This window comes from Hylaeus volcanicus, chromosome 1, assembly GCF_026283585.1.
Source record: "Hylaeus volcanicus isolate JK05 chromosome 1, UHH_iyHylVolc1.0_haploid, whole genome shotgun sequence".
Taxonomy (NCBI): domain Eukaryota; kingdom Metazoa; phylum Arthropoda; class Insecta; order Hymenoptera; family Colletidae; genus Hylaeus; species Hylaeus volcanicus.
Window position 1 is genome coordinate 32,014,869 of NC_071976.1, and position 20,761 is coordinate 32,035,629.

Consider the following 20,761-nt stretch of genomic DNA (forward strand, 5'->3'; position numbering starts at 1 on the left):
AAAATAGTCGATTCGTGTTATTTGTCGTTCGTATTCAGATCGCTCCTAAGTGAATGCCTTCTTTGCGAATTATTTCCAAGGAAACGAATACAGCTTCTGGGTTTCCCTCCCACGAAATCTTCACATGTACCCTAAGGATCGAGGACAAATTTTTTTACTTACATATAAGCGTATTAAAAATGGCGCTAGGGGTAATTTAACGAAAGATCATTTTTAAGAAGTTTCGATGTATGCAGGGCCATTTTGATACACGCACACCCGTAACGAACAAATACTTTTCTCGGTTCTCGCGATACGAACGAACAATGTATGCAAAGTCGCTATTTCATTTCAGAGTTTTCACCAAAAAATGTTTGAGAGCCACTGTCCTCAGGCTGGCGCGTAGATGCGCTCGCGGTCTTTTAACCCTTTAAGCGGGGGTAAATTTTCCACGGGCTTTCGCTGGAATTATCGTTCCTCGCCGAGTATCCCGGAGCCGGCTGCGTCGTTTCGCGGGACGGGCCGCGTGTTTCGGATCGCAAAGCCCCGTCGTCCGCTCGTTTCTCCATTCCTTTAGGCGCGCTTAGTTCTCTCGAAAGCGCGCTAATGAAAAAAACCATTGTTTCTCTCTCTCCCTCCCTCGCCGTGTCCCTCTGTCTCTTCTCGTAACCCTTGTCTTTGCGTTGTCCCGCATTTTCGCGGCTGAGAAACCGCCGGAGGAGACGAATCAGCGACGCGACAGTTTAATTAACGGGATCGTTGTTGCTCCGAGCCACGTTGTTATTTATCTATTCGTTTGTTCTCCGGTTAAAGAGACGACTCCACTCGAGGCACTCGACTGATCCAAGAAGATGGTCGCGAATTGTGTTGGATTCCATTGCAATTGAAAGGGTTCTTTGACAGGACGCGAAAAAGTCACTGCAAAATATTTGCAAAGGGGTCTTTTTTAAAATTACTTTATTACCGAAGAGTTCCGTACTAACGCATCGAGCCATGTCACAATTTTTAATTCCGTCAAAGATTTCGTAATCCCGAGCAAAAGGAGTTCGTGGAAGATCGAGCAAAGGGGTCGTGAAATACCGCATTCCAAAAACTCGGGAAAACTAGGACGAACAGCCGTCGTTCCTCTTAATTTAAACTCTAATTCCTAAAGTACGAGTCTCGGAATTCCACGGATCGGGTATCCGCCGATGAGTTACGAGGGAAGCTCGCGAAAGAACACCAAAGCGACGCAGCTGCCCTCGCGAGATTTCTGGCCAGCGTCGACAAAGGGAAAATCGAAGAAGGAGACGTTGGGTTGGCTCGACGGGAGGCGACGTCCTCCGTCGGTATTCCCGGAGAGTCCTTTGGAATATTTTCCAGTGATTTATCGTTGACGAGAATCCGCGGGGCGGTCCTTTCGACGCGGCGAAGAGACAGCGGGAGAAACGAGAAGAGGAAAGCGCGCAACGTTTGGGGACGGGGAAATCTTTTGCTGGAGGGGCTGCAAAGCTGGACCATTATGAGCAGTCACTGGGCGTCTGCGATATTCTGCATCGCGCGCGCTTATTGCCGGGGACGGGAATAACCGAGCTGTCGCGAGAGAAGCCCTGGCAAGGCAAACGAGGGGGTCTTATCGCGGGACAAGGTTGGAAAGACGTCTCGAAGGAACACCATGCATGAAAGATGGCCGTCGCTGCCGATGAATACGTCGTCTGCGATTAACGCGAGGACTTCCGAGGTCTCGGCTCGACTATCGCGTTTCCAGCTTGTTTGCTTCCTTCAGGTATTATTATTGTTCCTCCTGTTTCGTTCCTCTGCGTCCAAATTGAAATGGATAGCTCTCGCTCCCGCGAGCTATTCTTATGCTGCATTTTCTTGCTCGAAATCGGAAGGTAAACTGGGAAAGTAGTATTCTTTGGAAATTAATTTTTAGGAAATCAATAGAGCAGGTCATAATTCGAGGTTGCTATTTGGTTGTACGTTATTTAGATCAAGATCGTACAGGTCATATAGATCACATTCTATGTCCAAAGTCATTTTAGGGACACTCTATATTTAGGATCGTTTCAAAGCCTTACTTTCGATGTCTAAGATTATATAAAGTAACTCGTAGCTGAAATATTTTTAATTCATGCACGAGTATGTGTCAAAGCGTCACAAAATTCCCAAACATCCCCAGACAAAAATTCAGCTTCTCAAAATTCGTTTTCGCGAATCCGTCGTTGCGAATTTTCATCACACCGTCCAAACACTCTCGAAAATATTAAAAAGCGACGATATCGAGGGAGAAATCCGTCGTTAAATCGAAGGCTCATCTCGAGATCGGAAGCAAGCGAGCTGTAGACGATGCTGCACGCTCGCGTCAACGAGCTGACTTTTTTCCCCGATGTTTGCAGAACACGGAAGATCTAGCTTCGCGAAATCAGCGCTTCGCGGAGGGAACACCTCCCTTTCTCTTTGACTCGACGACGGACGCCTCGATTCGCTCTCGAGGCTGCCGTAAACAAAGAACCGGCAATACCCGTCTGGAGTAACAAAGTACCAGCGTAAATAATGTTTTTAATGAAAGGAGCTTCAGTGTTTAAGTTCGCGAAATATATTCGAGCTTGACGCCCGCCTGCAGGCCCGTCGACTTTTATCGCGTCCACTCCCGTGAGGAATCGCCCCTTTATTGGCTGGATTCTATACTTTTTGGACCTGGTTCTACTCTTAGATTTCAGGTGAATCCATTAATACGTTGGGTAAAAGTTAATTCAGTCGAGACGAGATGGCTACGTGTTTTCGACTTGCTGTTGCTTATTTATTCATTTCGTAAATGGAGGTCACAGTAGTCCGTGGTCTGCGGTCATTTCAAAGTTCGAGTATTTTAGGGTCATTCTAGGGCCGTAGTTCCTGTATCTAAGGTTATTTCTAGGCATGTTTGTCTCGATTGAAAATATACAGAGAATATTTTATTCGAACTATATTCGTTAGCACTGTAAACTATATTGCTCCGGATAGTCGTTTATGCGCAGCAGCGAGCACTCTCCCGCGAGAATTTAGTATTGTTGGATAAGAGCGTAGATCGAGACGTTGGTCGTCCTGGAGCCATGATAAACGATCGAAATTGAATCGGAAACAAATGACCGGCCAATTACGTCGCTCGTTCGTTCCAGATATTCGGAATGTCGGACGGTCGTTTCCTTCGTTCGTTCGAAGCGATTAACCGACTCCTGGTAGGGGATGCGTCCTCGTTTCTCAGCCCGGGACAAATGATCTTGCCATTTAAAATTCTAAGGAGCTTAGGTCAGACGCTTACTCCTCCGCGTTGCAAGGGTATCGATTCCCAGTCTTACCGCGACGGGGAGTCTAATTCTTCTCAATACTTGGTACTAGAGAGATCAAATCAACTATACGGGGTGAGAGATTTATTATTTACAAAAGGTGTTCAGTTCTCCTGATACACTTTGTATTAATCGCAGAATTTGTTACATTTCTCTGAATCTTTTCACTTTTCTTTTCTGGAACTGATGTACCATTTACTGGAGCTCTTTGTACCTATCGTCTACCTTTTTTAATTAATACCGGCAGCGATTGCTCAGGCAATTAGCGATTATAGAGCACCGCAAACGAGAGGACTGTGAAGTATAGCAACTCCTGATCTTGCATCTGTGGTGAAAAATCGTTTGGGTGACACCCAAAGGGAACCCCAGGAAGCGATGGATGAAATTGCTTTCCAGCTACATGGTCCGTAAATTATGTAATGGTTGCGTTAAGCAGTTCGGAAGACATTCGGTTCGGTTTACGCGCGATTCCCGCAGATGGTAAAGTTTTAAATTTAACAAAATATTTGCTCGCCAACTGCCGGAGCCATCGAATGGAAATGTCGTTACTTGTTGATTGCCTGGTTCTCCCCGGCTGCGAGAAACCGCTCTCGAAAGCGCGAGCCAACCGAAGGAAGCGCCGTTAATCAAATATTTTACCAAGTCCCGCATTGCAGGAACTCGGGGACTTCGACATTTACATACATACGTTATAATAGGCAAACACAGACGGCAAGCCGTTTGTTTCCAGCCGTTTGCAATTAGCAAACAGCCCGAGCTTTCGTATCCCATTAAGATCGTCGAAGAAACTGGTGGCGCTGTCTCGATCGCCTCGCGGTTTCTCACCGAATTCCCGAAGAACTTTTTCGACTTGTTGAGGGCATCATGGGCGGGCCAAAGCGAAGATCAGACGAGAATTTGAACCAATATGGAGAGGTTTGAAATCATTTTGGCGCGGTATATCATTGTTTCCGTAGTCTTGGAATGCCTAGGAGTCTCCTGTTTCTGTAGATATTGAATTTTATTCGTGCAGAATTCTAAAAAATAAATTTGATTTGAAATGTTCAGCATAGACTCTGGGGTTTGTTTGGAGAACAAATTTATTAATTCAGAAAATATTTAAATACTCTTGGAGGAAGTTTCAAGCGTGACATACTTATAGAAACGTGCACACCGTCTCCACGTGCAGAACTTCTTATATATGTATAAAGAAAGGTCGAAGGAGTTCTGCAAGAAAGCGGAGGTGTAAAAAATTAATTGAAAACAGTGAAAATGATTTGAAAGTTACAAGTCGACAAACAGCTGTTATTTGCAGAAGTTAACAGTTTCACTCGAGCCCGCGGAAAAATTAAAGCCTCACCGAAACGATATCGTAGATCCTAGTGTTTATTCACGCATCAGCGAATGAGAAAGGTACACAGAAGCACAAAAGGAGAAATACTACTTGGGAGGGTGTCGGGAGCATTGGCTGCTCTCGTTATCGATCTGTTTACGATTCATTTTGAAAACAATTTTCTCGGGTTCTTGTTACACCAAGTGCTTCTAAAATTGTCTACGAAACCAAAATCGTACTCCGTTACTAATATTTATTTTGTTGACATCGTGTACACTTTTTGATTATACCGAGATTTATTTTTATTTACACTCTGAGAAATTTTTATTTGAATGCGAGGGACCAGCAAGTTTTATGACGATGCTTGTAAGAGTTGAGAGTGTTCCTTACCCTATAAATATTTATAAATGTTCACAAGTTAAACTAGGTTATTCGTTCATTCAATTCGGTTCGTGTTGCCATACATAAAATTCGAATGAAATTAGGGCATCTCAATTTATATATCAAGAAAATTCCTGACCCGATTTTTCAAAAATTAAGAAAACGCTTTTTATGTCGGTTCATTAAAATTTCTTTTAATGTTTCAAATACCGAGCTAATTTAATTTCCACGATCAAAGACGCGATTTTCGGAAACGCCGCACCGAAAGATAATAACTCGTGGGTCGGGACGAGGACGTCCCAGCGTTTGCGGATGGCAACAGGCCAAAGGAAATCCGGGACCATCGATTTCGCGAGACGATGGCGCAAGCGGCAACGAACTGACGACTCCGAGAACACGGGGAAAACGCGACCCGCGATGAACCTTCCCGGCGCGTAACGATTCCTCGTTACAGGAAATGGACGTTGTTTCCTGTTTTCGAAGGACCCGCGAAGTACTCGTACGACCGCACTTCGCGACGAAGACGTTCACGGGAAAACGACGTTGGCCGTTAACATTTAGACAACGACGCTGGTCGTTGGGAAAAAATTAAACTCGAAGACAAATATGGAATACACGCGATAGTGTCATAATACTATTCGGAAGAGTACCAGGCACCAGATGGACCGAAACGACAATTTGAGAAGCAAAACACAAATAAATCGAGAGTTTCCTTTTAATGTAAGCAATGATTCGGATCACCGATCGTGGAATATTTTGAAAATTCACTGGACCAAGCTCTAAAGAAACCGCGAACTCCGCGTGCGTGAGTGCCCGCGGTTTACACGCGTCGCGGATCGAATATTTGTAGGTAGATTAGCGTCCTTGACGACGACAACCGCGCTCGAAGATTTCTCGAAGGCCGAGGTACGCGCAAACACGTAACCTCTCTGCAATTTTATCTCGGAAACGATGGACGGAATTATCAAAATAAAATAGAACCTTGATTTTCGTATTTACGCTTACAATTTAATCAGTTTTTAATTTAAACTTACGATGGACGGAATTATCAAAATAAAATAGAACATTGATTTTTTTATTTACACTTACAATTTAATCAGTTTTTAATTTAAACTTCGAGTCGATAAATATAAAAATTAATCTGTAAATCTGCGTGAAATTTCAACGTTCTTTTTTCTATACAGTACTCTGCACGCGAAGCTTTTATTTGAAATGATTTCGTAAAATTTTTAATCGAAATCCATTCGGGACGAAATCGCGATCGATAACAGCGCGGATTTCACTCTCGAAGCGCCGCGTTTCTCAAAGCAAACAAAACGCCGACACGGCCAATAACGAGCAAAGGATCCACTCAATGACGAATTCCAGCCGGCGGGCGAAACGGTATTTTTTTGATTGGCTCGACGCGAGAGAACGAACTCGTCAATCGACAGCCGATATCTTCGCAAGACGATAGTTATTTTCGCCATCGGATTCGGATCGAATCGACGCGTTCGCTCCAAAGAGGACCCAGGCATCGATTAACGAGCTCGAAGTCCTTAGTCATGACCGATAACGTTTCGAGTACGCCAGGTATCGATGTCGCGGATTAAATCTTCGGTGCGTTCCGATGCGCCTCATTCCATCGAACTGGAATCGTTTTCAAGTAGCAAACTGCGAATCGATAAACGTGTTGGCGTTTGTTCGGAGTCGCGATGGATAGGACGAATACCTCTACTTTTTTTCACCCCTCTGTTTTAGCGAATTTTATTCAGAGCGTGTTTTTGCTCGTCAAAACTCCGGCTTCCTTTGCGTTCGGCGTTGTTTACTGTGTCCGTTGGTCGTGGAATAATTGAATGGAATGCAGATGCTCTTGGAAGCAGATATTTCACTTATATAGATTATGTATTTTACGCATTTGACAGAATGCAAGGGTGGAATAATGTTGGGGGTTTATGTGGGCTTAGATGGGTCTTCGTGGTTCGTGAGTCGCATGCGTTTACATACGTTTACGTTCTTCGTATAATCGATATAAATTTATACGTTTCACATCGACGTACATTATTTATAACAGCTTACAAGAGCTCGCACATGGTGACTTATAAACAGACCTGAAAACGAGTTCCTCCGACGCAACTTTTCTCGAGCGTAGATACAGTTTTCTAACCATAGGACCTAACCATCAGTACCTTCTCTTACCCAAAATTCGTGCCTTTCGAAACCCTTACGATATTTCAACGCCATCCTTTCACTCCGAGTACTCGAACGGACACTGGCGAGCGCCAGCGCCTTACGCGAAACGAAAAAACGTTCAATTTCGGTAAATATTTGCACGGTGGCGTTTCACCTGAGTGCTTCTCTTCGTCTCGACTCGAGCGTATGCAACGCACGCGCGCACAAGCAGTTACATATACATATGCGCAGCACCGCGTGGAATGTTCGTTAGTTGGCACAATGATAAACTCGCATTCCATTCGCGAGCTAGCGACTCGCAACGGAGATATCGGTATTCCGGCCACTCGAACAGATAACGCGTATCCTGATGCGCGACGGCCAAATTTTAGATGGAAAAAATACACATCGGGACACGTACATGCTAAGAACCGGGGAACTTTAACAGCTCGATGAATATCGGGTGCGCGCTCGCGAGAACGACGCAACAGTTGCCTCGGCGATACTCGAAATATCTTCCAATTGTCTCGCCGTTAATTCGCGCCAATTCCCCGCGATGAATTCAAACGATACTTGTCGCGTGCTTTGCGTTGAGGACTGCCGTTATTTACTGCGGGCCGCTTTCCTTCTTTTGCTCTCGCGGCTGTCCGAAATAATTGAAACTCTGGCGTGGATTGACTCCTAACATCCAGCAACGGAATGAGTATGGGGAAAATGTGTTACGTGGGTTCAGAAGTTTATACGAGGTTACATGGTTTATGTGTGTTTGTATTTGTTTACATCGTTTACTGGGTTTTCATGGGCTTGCATGGTTAAAACGAGTTTACGTAGTCTATATGTGTTTACATGAGTTTACATGATTTATATGTGTTCGTATGTATTCGCGCAGTTTATACGCTACAAAAAGGTTTCGAGAGTATACTTTGTTCGTATGTATTTACATGAGTTTACACGGTTTAAATACGTTTATACGTGTAAATAAAAAAATCGGTACGCTAGTTGTATTAAACTTTTCGGAGCTCTGCGCGAGTATACTCGTTAAATTATTTTGTTCTTGTCGTGCTCAAGACGAGTCAAATCGCACGAGCTTTTTAAATAGGAAAGAGCTCAAGACGAGTTAACTCGTTAACAATAAGCTCATGCGATGTAACTCGTCTTGAGCATGACAAGAACAAAATAATTTGACGAATATACTCGTGCAGAGCATCGAAAAGATTAATGTTAAGATTCCCATGGGGCGAATGTACCCACACAAAAGCACACGTTTTATTTAACCGTCGGCGTCGTATGCAGTTGGCACCAGGTCATGCGAAGCTCAACATTAACGCGTCACTCGCGCAATAATAACAATAATTTCGAACTAGAGTACGCCATCCAGTTTCGAGGCACATTTATAAGCACCGCTTCTGAAATAGCCGATTAAGTTACCTGAGCGGAATATTCCGTTTCGCGGCTGAACAAACGCAAAAGTTGCTGGTCCGTTCCATTAGCGGAACCCCTGATCTCTGACAAGTTCGTCGACTCGTTCCCTCGCAAGCTTTCGATTAATTCGATTAATCCGGCCGCGCGGCGGTTTTGACTTCGTTGACGACTGCTTGTTCAGCGAATCGTAATTGTAAATTCAATTGAACGGGCAAGCAGAAAACTGCGAACTTGTGTTCGAAAAATTTCTCGCGTTCGTGCATAGATTCCAGGTCTAATTTGCAGTTTCATTCCTACCGGGATAAATTAATGCGACGTTAAAGAGAAACAGGACAAAAGCGTGAACAGGTTTTATAGGTAACACCGTTAGGGAAAGTTTGTCAATTCGTTTGACCGCGTCGCGCAACTTCGGAGGTAGTTTGATACGATTGTAATAAAAGTTAATTGTAAAAGTTCTTTTGCCTCTATTTGCTCCCGCGTGGGAGCACCGGATAATGTAATAGAGAGTTCGCCAATTGTTTCGATTATGTCGAGCAAGTTCGGAGTCTGATACGATTGTAATAAACAATCAAACTGCGCCTGAAGTTGTTCGACGCAACCAACAAAATTGACAAACTTCACGGTGCCTGGGATGCTCGGTAAAATAACACTTTATATATAAAACGTCGCTCGCGATGGAATTAGTAAAGTTAGCGAACAATTAATTTTCCTCTTTATGCGTCCATACAGCATTTGTATTTCTTTGGATTGTTTGTGCATCAAACAGAGAATCGTCAAAGGATTATTCCAACGAAAATCATTCTTTGAATGTTTTATTTGGCCCTTCGAAACAAAAGATGAACGCTTTCTTTTCGCATGAAATGGAATAAGGATGCATTGTTTTGAATAATAACGAGTAGACAAAGAAGTGTGGAGAGCTCTTGTACCTCAGAAATGATTTTCTATGCGTTACTTGGGAACAGGAAACAAACATGAAATAACGTTTCACTTGATACCTTACTTGGTAGAATTTTCTTACAAGCTGTAGTCGGTAACACTTTGTTATTTTTTAAAGCAGAGGCTAAATAAAGGTATCGTTCAGCAGCATATTCATAAATAGCAACTGGGCAAGGTTCTATTTGGATTGATCTAAAGTAGCGGGAGGTACAGGGAAATCACAAACACGAGTAGTTCCATACATTAATTAAACAATACATATAAGAGGTAGGTCATGCTTTCATTCCAGGTGTAAAGAGGAACCCATAAAAGTTTCATTTGGATTAGAAAACAGTAGCAGGGATATCATTAGAAAATCACAAACATCCAGAGCCTAATTTTTATATCAACAATCATTTCGAGCAAATGCCACCCCCGTGTCCCGTACCATTGGTACCATAGCGACAAGAAAATAATAACGTGTCGTTAGAGAGCTGAAGATTATGAACACTGAAAGAACTCCAAAGGGTAGAAAAAGCCAAGAAGAATCCAACGTCGCACTTTGACAGCGACTCGCGACGGCCGTCCTGCGTAGACCTAACCAGGGCCTTTCGGATCCAGTTGGATCAGGTTCGCGCAGGGACGATTTGCGTGGAGAGAAGAAAAACGACTTCACGGCTCGTGTAATTCGCTCGACAGAAAAAGAGACCGGAGCCGGTGGTAAGAAGGGTAATAATCACTCAACAGGTTTTCTCTCGGTTGGTCGACCCGGGCTTCCGTCTCGCTCTCGCTCTCAGTGCTAGCCTCCGCGGCACCTCCCCGTCTAACGTTCGCCTCCGCGATTCGAACGGTCGAATAAACGTGGCTGGAATAAATTAGAATCATATTTCGAATGCAGGAACGACGATGTTTTTCGGACCAGTTAGCCGAGTAGTTGTCGCGCTCGTTGCACGCTCGATGGATGCGCGAGCATTTTGGAGGAGGTGGGTGGGGGCGGTTTAATTAAACGATCTCTCGATTCCGCGTTCGCCCGTTCGAGGTGGCCTCTCGACCGGAAAACGCGAAATCGTTCCCCAGTCGCCGGAATTCAACGATTGCCTGGTCGATTACGGGTCGGCTGCGGTGGACGAACCAACTTTTTAGTCGTTCGGTTCCGAGAGAAGGGAAAACGACACCGATGAAAAATGACGAGCGCGACGGGACTTCCCCTCGTTGATGTTAATCCCAGGCTGGGATCGAGCACCTTGCGAGTAGCTTGGAAATTTGATCGAGTTCGTTCGATTGCCCCGTTTTTAGGCCGAGTTTGTTTGGACGTCGAATATTGGAGTATTTTTAAGGGAGGCCGAGCAGAGAGTTTTGTTTAGGTTCTTTCATCGAGGGGTACTGTTCGTAGGTTTCAATTTTACTATTTTCATGATGCTTCTCTTATACTAGGTTTACGGAGGTTTGAATTATCGTCGGTGCATTGTTTGTTTTTATTTGATTTTCTGGCAACTTTTCGATAACGTTTCCGTCTATTACAGAAGTAATTCGAAGCATGAGTGGTTGAACAGAAATCTAAATGGTTTCTGTGACTTTCCTTGTGAAACGAATAATAGTCACCATGCTCCGCAAACCTAGCGTCAACTACTACAGTAGAAAAGCCTTGTAGAGAAGCCTTCTATTCTAGAAAAGAATTTTTTCTCCATCCGTATTTCATTATTAAACTCTTTCATGTCTATAAAAGGAGATCCTGAAAACAAAGCAATGCTATATTTCGTTTCCCGAGTTGCTTTCTTCGGAATATTTCTTCCTGGGGATGATTAACTTTACGTCACCGTGGACATGTATTTCTCCCGAGACTGTCTAACTCGATTTGCACTGCAATTTATCTAACACAGTTCTCGGTTATATCTATCCACGCTCGTGCGTTACGTGCCCGAATTTCGAGCCCGGTTTTCTCGCACATGCTCTTGCAACTTTTTCTCGTTTAACGCACACGACCTATTTCCCATTAAAACGCGCTACCTTTGTCCTTAATCGTTCGTCCTAATTTTGTCCATTTGTGGGTCCCGTTTAAGCAGTTAACTAATGCGGAGGTCAGAGTAACGGCAACGTTTTAACTCTGCTGGAGCGATAAAGTAGTCGATGTTTTTACTAATTTAAGTTATTTATTAGTAATTTATTAAGTATTTAGTTATTTATTATTATTTATTTTTCTCGTAAACCAAAGTTAGTGGAACCATTTTAGTAGGTTCAACAGTCTCGCTCCTGACTCCGTTACTCAACATAATTTCTTCCAATTCCTATCGAATAACACGAGCGAAAAAGTTCACGTTTGATTAGTGTTTACTCCGATCAGCGTTAGAAAGAGAAAGGACGCGATTACAGTGAATGGTACGCGGACGGAATAAACGCCGTTTACCGAATTAATTACACCGATATCCAGAACAAACGGCGTATAATGAACACGGCTGGCCGGTCGACGGCGAAATTGTTCAACAATCGGGACGTCGACGGATTACGATAAATGTGATTAAGCGCTCCAATTACGTCGACCGTTCGATATATTCGATTAATCGACCGTTCGATATATTCGATTAATTTCGATTAATCGACCGTGATAAAGCAAACACGCGCACGGGCAGATTTTTATTCGTGGTTATTAAATTCGAATTGAACGTTCAGGGATGCTGCTAGGGATCGAATATTTACAGGCTGTCTCGATTACCGACAACTTGCTCATATTCCCAGACATTGATGGTTTACGGCTAATTCGAGCGATCGGGTTTTTATTTTTCACGGCTCTGAATATAGTGAATGAGGTACGGTGACTATTAATAAAAATAAATGTTGATGTCGTACGTAGACGAGTATCACGCGGGAACGAGAGCAAATGAAATTGTAGACATAACGTACAAAGATAAAGAATGTTTGAATAATAACGTCGAAGGAGGGAAAGGATCGAGAAAAAAATTTGAAATGAAATTAATACAAAGTTCCGGTCCCGTTTCGAGACAGGTTTGTGTCCGCCCAAAAGGACTTTCGCTTCGTTTCCGTGGAGGGTGGGAATTGGCACTCCCAGGTGGGGTCTCATTAATTTACGTACAAAGGTAGTGCGGGCACAGTGAGTAAACATCGCGGTATCCATTATCGTTAGAAGACTCCCTTGTCATTTGCACTGGTTAACCTTGTTACGCTCGTCCCTGTTCCTTTTCCCGTATTATATTAGCACGTCCGACGAGCGCGCGCCGGTTAACGATGAAATATCGAACTGCTGGGAAAACAATTTCGTCGATTACCCGCGAATAATTTACGCGACCGTCCATTCTACCCAGTCGATGGAGATTTTGATGCCGTGAATTAATATCGAACACGCCCGCGCCCTCGGGACCCGCTTTCACGAGAATTTCTCGCCTCGTCGAGTGCTACTTACGACCCACGGACTCTGCCAACGCGAGCTTTTCCGGACTTACCTGAAACGAGAGGAAAATAAAGAGTTAGAGGCGATGTGTTCGGACAACTAACCCGTAAAGTGTGATAGAAAGAAGTTAGGAAACGTTGGAATATGGCGGAGGACTTTCCTTCTTGCGGGGTGAAAAGGTGTTGGTGTCTGGAATTTTCCGTGGTTTCATTTTTATGAATAGTTTGGTTATATTGGGTTAGGTAGGGCTGTTGGTAAATTTTTAGATCGAAAATATACAGAGAATATTTTATTTGAACATGGAGTCTGCTTTGTTTCATAAATATTTTATGGACCAACATTTTTGGACTAATACCCGCGTATATTCCATTTGGAATAGAGCTCGCTTCGTACCATAAATATTTATTAAAATAAATTTGGGAATACTTTGTACGCGTGTCTGATATCATACGTATCAAAGGCAACAGTGTGTATGAATATTTTTAAAGAGGAAGACTGTTCAGCCGCGGAAGGAAATCAGTCGTATATGGTCAGACTCGGCCAGCCGAGTCTTTTTGACGCAACGGACTAAACTGAATTCAACGAGATGCATCGATGGGGTCGCTCGGGGTCGCAGAAGGTCGTAAATTGACGATCGATCGAGGAACGTAGAGACCGGTTAAATAAAAGGCCGAATCAATTATCACCTCGAACGATCCTCCATTGCATCTCGTTGAACTCGTCAAAGCGTTATCGCCACAACGACGCGAACGATGGAGGTCACTCTGCGACGGTGCACCCTCGACGAATCTTTGATTCGATTTATTTATTCGTTTACGGAAACGCTCCCGATATTTACAGGATGAATATCCAACGAGGTTCAACGTACAAGATCGATTGTAATTACAAATAACAGGGATACAGTCAGGCTCAAAAGTATTCGTATCCTCTACGTGTAGAAAAGAAATTTGTCTAAATTAAATGATAGACATTCGATGTTTGCAAATAAATGTTTCCTGTTGTTAATTCAGTTGTTGGTAATTCCTGTCTTTTAATTCAGACTCTTCGATAGATTCTTCAGACACAAAGGCTACGAACACTCATGGGACTGACTCTATATAAGAATAAATTATTTTCTCTATATAATTTCCTTTTTTGTAACAAGCAACTTTTGTACAAAAAAAAAAAACTAGAACTATAATCAAATGGTATCAAATATATTCCTCAATTTTACGAAAATTCAAAAGCAACTCATCGACTAATTTCACCCACTTATAATCTACCTAATGTCTCCGGTACTGTCCTAAAGGACCCAGCAAGGGATCCTAAAAGATCATTCAAACACAGGAACAATTTACCGCGCTATGGAAAAAATTGAGCCTGACGAAAACAGTGGGCTACCCTTATCCGAACGATATCGTCCCGTCGCGTCCATCCGTCGAGCCATCCGCGCGTACGTATTTCACGGTGACAACGAAACAGTCGAAGGCACAACACGTGAAACGATAACTGGTATATCGATCGGTTGCCCGCGAGGCGGTCGAGTTGTCGCGGGTATTTTACGCTCGATTCGCGTGCGTTGCGCAACGGGCGAGCCGCTGCGAGCGACAAGATCGATAAATATCGAAAGCCCCGGCCGGCATCGAGGCAGACAAACAATGGCGCAACGGCTTCGAATTCGCGCGTAGGTATATCAGGTTGGCACGCCGCGCTCCAGACGAGGTCGAGATTTATCGAAACCTGCGCTCCCGACGAAATTACCCCTGGATTGCGTATTTTATCGGGACTTTTTCTCGTGCACGACAGCCATTCGCACTGGGCGCAGTGATTTCAGACGGTTACGTAACGTGGATCGCGATAGATCGCTAGATCGCGGCGACTGGTGCCTGGCGGAGGTAGGCAAGGTGGAATCCGCGCTTTGGAGAGTCAAGTGTAGAGAATAGAGGAGAAAATGAGCTGAAAGCGAATTGCTTCAATTTTTTAAATCCTTGATACTACAATTTTTCAATCTACGATTCTTCAACTTCTTCAATGCCACACTACTAACTCCTAGGAACCAGAAAACATCGATCTCATCCGCCCTACCACCATCTCTGTTATCTTTGAAAATTATAAGAAATCCCCTATGCAAGAAAGCCTCGAAGAGAAACTATTGATACGTTATCGGCGAAGCTATTAGGAAATACTTTGGAGTAAAAAGACGACTCGTTCTCCTCGCAGTTGTTTCGACAGTCGCAAGATCGATTCGCGTTCGACGTCGACGGATATTGTGTATTTTATTTTCTGGATGATTCAGCTGCCGCAGGATACGAGTGCAGCGCAACCACGCGTGTTTGTTCTCAATTTAAAGCACGTCTGCGCGTGCAACCGATCGCTACACTGTGTTTCGGTATTCCTTCTTTCCTCTCGTTCTTTTTCCTCCCCGCTGTTTTTCATTTTGCGCCAGCCGGCAGGTAGAAACTTTATTCAACTAACGAGTAACGGCAAAACAATCGAGCGGGATCTTCTATTTTATTCTATTCTATTCTATTCTATTCGCGATGGCAGCGTGTTCGTTAGACAACACGTCGAGCAACGACGCGTTACAATCGCGGCGAGAATTGAACCGTGTTTCTGAAAATAACGAATAGAAAATATGAACGAATTCCTTGACCACAGAGTGGCGCGAAAGTTGGTGAACGATTTGAAAAATTTCTCGCTCTTTGGAATAACGAATATTTCATCAATTATTTTCTCTGGGGTTGTTCGAAGGTAATGTATACTTAAGCGAGCCACGAAATGCGGGAGACTCCAAGCGTAGGTGTTACAATATTTGAAAATAACATAGGCAAGGGAATATGAGTTGAGCTGTAAGAATGCTTACGATTCTTCAAAGTGAAATTTAATTAAATATTTAAAATACCAAACTCGACAACGAGAGCGTCACCATGACCTTAAATAAATTCTAAATAATTCCCTACAATCCTATCAATTACAACTTGATAATTCTATTTAATTTCATTTATTCCAATCTTGTGAAATTGTCCTACACTCCACCAAGCTGTGTTTTCGTAGGTCTGTTTTCTCAGCTCCGCGATAAAATCAACAAATTTGTTTCTCGTCGTTTGCTTTTAATTCGCAACACACGGGTGGGCAAACGACTTTTGAACCACCGTGTAGTCGCGGCGAACCTTTTTGCGCCGCGTCAGCGGTTACGTGTTCGTTTTGCCCGCGTGCTTGGTAAGTAATAAGCTAGCGATAATAGCCTTTCGTCCGACAAATTTTCCACCCCGGAATCCTCTTCCGCGGTGAAAAGCCCAGGCGCAACATATGGAAAATTTGTATGTAATTAAAATGTCGTCCGCTTTATCTGCGCGGGAGAGTTGAGTTTTGCCCCGGTAGAAAACAAATGACCTCGTTTCGTTAGACCCTTTTTCCTCCCCGAGGCAGCCTCTGTTTCTCGCTTAAAAGAATCGACGAACCATTGCTTCCCAGCTTGAGCCGAATAATTGCGGCGGTATATAAAGAAATAGCTTGGAAAAAAAAAATGACAGGGTTGATCGTTTACTTGATAGCCTCTGAAAACATGACGCAAAGAGACTGGCGACTGGGACGGCGAAAATTGATAAGGTTATTTGCTTCTTTATTTGCTCGATGCTGGTGCAATTTGTATTCTTCAAAAGTACGTAAACTCTGGAGGGAATGCTTACTTTATATATTTTCTTTTTGATATTTCAACTCCTGAGATCACTGAAAATACATAAACAGATACGTCGAGTTCGTATCGTTTCGAATAAAACTTTGCTCGTCTCTGATTTTAAGCCAGAGTTTTAAGACTCTCAACATTTTAAGTAAGCCTCCTGCCGTCAAGAACGTTACAAGTCAACGAGGGCATTAGAGTATTTCTGCTTAAGCCAGAGTTGAAACGTAAATTTATTCGTACACCTAGTATGTGGATGATCGAGTTAATCGATTCCATTCATCGTGGTATCAGCCTGAGACGGGCATCGCGGGGACAAAGTCGAGCTCGGTTCGCTGGAAAGAATGCAAGGACGAGGAAAGATCTGGCGGCGGAGGTGAGGCTCGTCAGTATTTTTCGCAGTCAGCTGAGCAAAGATTGACATCACCGCGTGCCAGCGCAGTGATTCACGGGCGAAGAAAGTGCTCTCGAATCGACGGTACCGGGAACTGGATCGAAATAGATGCTTACCGCCAATTAAGATTATCGAATCGTCGTCGAGAGACGGTTCTTTATTAATTTTTTATAGAGGCTCCTCCACACGCTCGCGCGACTCTAGTAATTTTCCGTCTCGAAAACTCGGTGAAGCTTGGTGAACGGAATTTCCTGTCACTCCGGGAACACTCAAATTATTTCCAGATTGTTCATGATTTATTTCATCCTTTGGAATATTATCGATGTTTGCTCGAGCAAATTGATGCATCGAGTTCGGAATTTTAGGGGAGAGGAATGTAAATTTTATGAGGAGTTTTGCGCAATGAATTGTTGTGAATAATTTGTTACAACATACTTCGAGGCTCTAGGAAACCAAAATGGAATAATTTTAGACATTCATCTAACTTGAAGGCATAACAATTGAAGCGGTAACGAGTAGCAAAGGCTCCAAAAATCGACTTAAGCGATCCTATGATTGGTACAAACTCGTGATATAAATTGCTTGGTTAGGAGCAGCCATTACGATGGTTGGAACGATTCGCGTAGCTTGTAAATCCGAACGATTAACTTCGTTCGGGAATCGCAGACCGTCGTATTTATTTTATCGTTTGGGGAAACCGTTTCGGGTAGTGCCAAACGTTGTTACGTCGTTTTCGACAACCACTCTCTTCTTCCGTCGACTACGAAATTCGAGCTTTCAGTTTTTCCCCGGTCAATCTAGTCCCGGACATCGAGTTTGCGCACTTTTCACTAAAAGCGACGCGTGTCATGTCCGATACGGTTGCATTCTTCAAAAACGGGGGCGAAAAAAGAGGATCGAGGGTGGAGCGAACGGACAGCGGTGTTCGCTGATAAAACGAAGGCACAAAGGTATCCTTTGTTTATCCGTTTATAGTCCACGAGTGTGTTAGAATAAATTTTTATTGTAGACACTCCTTTACGACAATTATCATGACAGTGCGTAAATAGAATTAATATCATTTCTTTTGTTTCGATGTACTGCTGTCTAGTTTTTCAGAAAACATAATTTAAGAAAATGTACTCTAAATATATAAATTAATCAAATATATTCTACATAAATGGAATATTTAAACTAACGTTCTGAATACATCGCTCCAAGCATGATGTCTAAGTTTAATATCGTACTGCGTACGATTTAAAAGAATTGTTTTCCCTGTTGTTCCCCAGAAGGAAGCTGGTTGAAACAGGCGCGTTGTCGTTAAAAATAATTGAAAGACGCGAAGTACGCGCAACAGGGAATTCTCCATTCGTTTATTCCAGCTGCGTCTCGCTTCTGCGATCAGGTTTTTAATATTTGTTTTCGATTTACCGAAGTTCGGCGCGCACGTCGTCGAGAAAGATGATTCGTATCGCGAGATCGTCGAGACGAATACCCGAGGGGACTCCGTTTCGCAATAAAGGACTTCTCGCAGACTTGGACGAATTTTATTCCGATGTTTATTCCACTAAAGGATTACATAGGCAAAGTTTTAATTAATCGAGATACCTCTTGATCAGATCTACCTTGCAACGATATTTCTAATTTCATTTATAACGAATTGTTCGATATTAAATTGAAAAAACGACAAATACAGAAATGATACGAATCGGAATGCAATTGAATGCAATATACATAATATAAATTACGAATCAAATTCAACGCACAGTACCATAAATATAAATTCCATCAAGCATCCGTTTCCTGGCTAAAGCCTCGTAAATGGAAAATAAAAATTCATTTGTCCAACATTGTGCGCGGAATTTCGACGCTCATTTGCATTCTTTTGTTCAGCCAATACCGAATTAACGGTTATCTCTCGTTCGTTGGGCGAGATTCTTATCCGCCAAAGAATTTCGCTGGGGTTTTGTGCCGAACCTTGGCGAACCCTTTTGTCCCCAGCGTCGGGCGTTGTTTGGTTGCTGCTGGCGTCCGAAAAGAATGGAGGGCGCCCATGAAAAACTACGGCTGTTTCGCTCTTCTCTCGAGCTTCATTCATTTTCCAACGTACCCGTCTTTTCTGTTTGTTGACTCCGCGCTCCGCCCTTTCCCGCAGGGCTCCCCCACCGTTTCTGTTTGCACTCGCGGAAACGGAATTTACACGATGCATCCGTTTCCACGCTGTTCGCCTCTTTTTCAGTTTATTTCAGGGAAACCAGAATCGCGCGGAATACATCATCGGAATTCATCTTCGCCAAAGAGTCTCCACTTTATTTTGCTCCATTTGTTTTAGTTCATTTTCCATTTTACTTTCGTGGTACGTTTCCATTTTATCGAGTAGATTATATAGGTGCATATCGGGATTTATGGTCTTCTTGTGTGTTTAAAAATTATTAGATTGTAATGGAGAACATACCCGAAGAAATTGGACGTTATAAGGAATGTTGCAGGGCCTCGTTTAGTAATAAAAAGTGTGACATGCGAAGGAATAGCGATATAACAAGAAATGAAGGAAGGAAAATCGAGACCGCAACTTATAGGGTGTGAGGATGGTCCAGTGATGAAAAGCACGGACCGACAATCATTGTGTACCTACTTTTCATTTACAACTTTTCTCTACTTACCCACGTGTATCTTCTTCAAGAAAAAACAATAATTAATATCTTAATTAATAATAAAATCCTAATTAATATCAATCAAAGCTACCTATACATATACATATATATCACAGAAATATCGTGTACATCAATGAATCATCACGAGACACCCTACACTCACGAAAGAAAGAAACCAAAATCGAAATCGCTCCCTCCAAAGGTTGAATTCCAACCCCTCGATTCCATCGACGCGATCACAGCCGGTGTCCGATCGCGACAGGTGTCGAGGTATCTAATTTTCATTGTCAACCGGTCGTTATACGGCTAACGAGCAAAGAATGAATCCGCGATTCGTTTCCAGCCTCTCTGGATGCCAATCACGATTACGCAAAGTATCATTAATGAACGAGAGCGTGCATTCCGCGTGCCGCGGTGGCCGTACGCCGTGACGCAGACGCCAAAATACGCGACTTGAATTCCTCCATTCATTCGCGCCAGGCCGTCACGCGCGTTCACCCTCGTCGCGTGTTGCCCACGGCACGCACTCACGCGCGTACGCGCTTACGCACGCGCTCGCCGAATGGAGACACCGTTCATTCATCGACGCACTTCCCCCTCCCCGTTTGGGTGTCCGTTGTGTTTCCTCGTCGACGATTTTTACGGGGCTCCGTGGGATTAGGGAGCGAGTCGCACTCGCGGTGTAAGCGACGAGGTGTTAATTATATCTGGAGGCCACGGATCTTTGGGAACAAGGTTTGTTGGTTTATCAAAAGTTGGGATAGGTTGGAGGCTGAAATATTTTTAATTTTATATTGTTGTTTTATCGCGGAGTTGGAACTTTTACAACGAGGTTCTTTGTTATTAATTATAATTCTCGTTCATGCAGGGATTATAAATTTTGCTTTAATGATCGGAATTTCGATATGAAAAGTTTCAGTACTCTCTGCATTTTGTATTAAAAGTTTGAATCCGATATTAAAATTCGGAATTGAACATCGTAATTATTTATCGTTTATTAAAATTCTCTGTTCCATGGCATTCCATTCGATTCTATTTTCGTCTTAAAAATCTAATTAGTAGTTTATTATTGCATTCCTTTGGATAATAAAATTCTCAAATTTTTTTTTTTTTTTCATTAAAATTCCCTCAGTTTTTCTATATTAAATTTTACCTCTTGATGTTAAAACTCTCAATACAATATTGAAATTTCCAATTCAATATTAAAT

General features: G+C 43.1%; 1 protein-coding gene and 1 long non-coding RNA gene across 5 annotated transcripts in view; both read right to left on the reverse strand.

Annotated features, from left to right (window-relative positions):
• Positions 1–20,761, reverse strand: part of LOC128880699 (cysteine-rich motor neuron 1 protein) — a 242,119-nt gene that overhangs the window by 77,424 nt on the left and 143,934 nt on the right. The window lies entirely within an intron of this gene.
• LOC128880728 (uncharacterized) overlaps positions 1–20,761 on the reverse strand; it is a 108,888-nt gene that overhangs the window by 24,566 nt on the left and 63,561 nt on the right. Inside the window, exon 3 of one of the 3 annotated variants that reach the window (XR_008457904.1) lies at positions 12,906–12,920. The exons of the other annotated variants lie outside the window; for them this stretch is intronic. This is a non-coding gene — a long non-coding RNA (uncharacterized LOC128880728). Of the gene's footprint in view, positions 1–12,905; positions 12,921–20,761 lie in introns of those variants that run through there. 3 annotated transcript variants of the gene reach the window in all.